A 2,500-nucleotide genomic window follows, 5' to 3' on the forward strand; every position below is an offset into this window, starting at 1 on the left:
GCAATAACGGCCCGCTCGGGCGTGGACCCCCGTCTTTTTTCTGGGCTCTTCCAATGTGAATAGCAACATCCCATGCAATCTTTTCGCAGGCTGATCCGATGTTGGAGCCCATGCATTAAGTATGGGGAGCAGCCTTCCGCCGTCCCCGCCGGCGCGAGGAAGGGGCCTGGCGGCTAGCGGGCGGCGGCTCGCAGGTCCCGGGCCCGCCAGCTCCACGGCCATATGCGGCTTTGCCCCGTCCCGGGACTTTCGGATTTCTCTAGGGTGTCTGACCAAGGTGTAACTCGCTGATCCTACCATGAGAGAGAGTGGTCGTTTTTTGACCAGCTCGGCCTTCCGCGGTCCCTGGCGGGCGTTTGCTGGGGGCTGGCGAGTCCGGGAGGGGTCGGCAGGGACCGCGGCGGTGCCGGCAAGATGCCCGCACGGAGAAAAGACGGGGTGACCCGGTGACTTTTGGCGGCAGCGCGGGCTCAACGGGCTTGGCACCGTGCGTTGGCGGTGCCGCCGGCGGGCGGTGTGAGCCCCTGGTCCCGCCCGACTGCGGTGGCGGTGGAGGGGTCCCCGGGCCGGGCAGGCGCGGGAGAGCGATGCCGCGGTGTCGAACAGGTCCCCGGGACCGCGCAGGCGGGCGTGGGGTTCGGCGGTCGGGACCGATCGGGGTCGACCGATCGGCCCCTGCCTGGCCGTCGGGGGCTTTGTCACCCGGCGCCCGATGACCACCCCGTGGCCGTCTCTCGGTGGTTTTTCAAAAAAGTGCTCTACAGGGTGTCTGACCATGTCGTGGGTCGCTCAGCCTACCTTGAGAGAGTGGTCGTTTTTTGACTAGCTCGGGAAACGGCGGCGAGCAATCGCACACTCTCTCGCCAGTCGTTTTGCTACCCCGCCGACCAGGCTGCCACTCCCCGCGAGGGCAGCCGGAGGTCGACAACCGGCTTGGAAGGCGGCCGTTCCTTCGCTCCTGCGGGCGAGGACGGCCGTGCCGAGGGCGTCCGGAAGCAGCGCCGGGGCCAAAGCCTCCGCGGAGGCAGGGCCCGGGTACCCGCCAGTCGGGACCCAACGGCGACGGCTCGCCCCTTCCGTCTGCGTGCGAGTACGCCTTGCGGACTCGGCGGTTCGATACCCGGCCGTCCGCCTTCCCGGCGGACGCGTCGGTCGTGAGAGTGCGGGACCGTTCCCTCGCGGGGACGGCTCGGGCGTTGAAGGGAAGCAACGGTCAGGTGTGGCCGGGAGTTCTGCGCTCAGGCTCCCGAGGGTTTGCGGCACCGCTGCGCATTCCCATCTCACGGCAGCGACGGACTTTGGCGGCGGCGGTGCTGGGCGCGCGGCCGGCCGGTCGAGGCAGCACCTCGGTGCGCGTCTCCCGGCGGCCCGCGACTGCCCGCCCGCCCTGCCGCCAGGGCTTCCTCGCTACCTGGTTGATCCTGCCAGTAGTCATATGCTTGTCTCAAAGATTAAGCCATGCACGTGCAAGTTTAAACTGTCTCAGTGAAACTGCGAATGGCTCATTAAATCAGTTATGGTTCCTTTGATCGTCACATCCTACATGGATAACTGTGGTAATTCTAGAGCTAATACATGCGGAAGAAGCGCCGACCTCACGGTCTGGCGTGCATTTATCAGACCAAGACCAACCCGGGGTTCGCCCCGGTCCCTTTGGTGACTCTGGATAACCCAGCCGATCGCACGGTCTTCGCACCGGCGACAGATCATTCGAATGTCTGCCCTATCAACTTTCGATGGTAGGTTCTGTGCCTACCATGGTGGCAACGGGTGACGGGGAATCAGGGTTCGGTTCCGGAGAGGGAGCCTGAGAAACGGCTACCACATCCAAGGAAGGCAGCAGGCGCGCAAATTACCCACTCCCGACTCGGGGAGGTAGTGACGAAAAATAACAATACGGGACTCTTTCGAGGCCCCGTAATTGGAATGGGTACACTTTAAATCCTTTAACGAGGATCTATTGGAGGGCAAGTCTGGTGCCAGCAGCCGCGGTAATTCCAGCTCCAATAGCGTATATTAAAGTTGTTGCGGTTAAAAAGCTCGTAGTTGGATCTTGGGACCGGGCTTGCGGTCCGCCGCGAGGCGTGTCACTGCTCGTCCCGGCCCTCCCCGCCGGATTCTCCTTGGTGCTCTTAACTGAGTGCCTCGGGGTGCCGGAGCGTTTACTTTGAAAAAATTAGAGTGTTCAAAGCAGGCCTGGCGCCTGAATAGTGGTGCATGGAATAATGGAATAGGACCTCGGTTCTATTTCGTTGGTTTTCGGAACGTGAGGTAATGATCAAGAGGGACGGACGGGGGCATTCGTATTGCGGCGGGAGAGGTGAAATTCTTGGATCGCCGCAAGACGAACCACTGCGAAAGCATTTGCCAAGAATGTTTTCATTGATCAAGAACGAAAGTTGTGGGCGCGAAGGCGATCAGATACCGCCCTAGTCACAACCATAAACGATGCCAACCAGCGATCCGCCGGCGTTACTTCGATGACCCGATGGGCAGCTCC

At 62.2% G+C, this 2,500-nt stretch overlaps 1 protein-coding gene and 1 non-coding gene across 2 annotated transcripts in view; one reads left to right on the plus strand and one right to left on the minus strand.

Moving 5' to 3' along the window:
* Positions 1 to 2,500, minus strand: part of LOC118430840 — a 14,563-nt gene that overhangs the window by 7,017 nt on the left and 5,046 nt on the right. The window lies entirely within an intron of this gene.
* The window catches only part of LOC118431199, a 1,816-nt gene continuing 724 nt past the window's right edge, over positions 1,409 to 2,500 (plus strand). The window contains exon 1 of the ribosomal RNA XR_004832949.1: positions 1,409 to 2,500. This exon is cut by the window's right edge and continues 724 nt beyond it. This is a non-coding gene — a ribosomal RNA (small subunit ribosomal RNA).

This window comes from Branchiostoma floridae, chromosome 14 (assembly GCF_000003815.2).
Source record: "Branchiostoma floridae strain S238N-H82 chromosome 14, Bfl_VNyyK, whole genome shotgun sequence".
NCBI classification, from domain to species: domain Eukaryota; kingdom Metazoa; phylum Chordata; class Leptocardii; order Amphioxiformes; family Branchiostomatidae; genus Branchiostoma; species Branchiostoma floridae.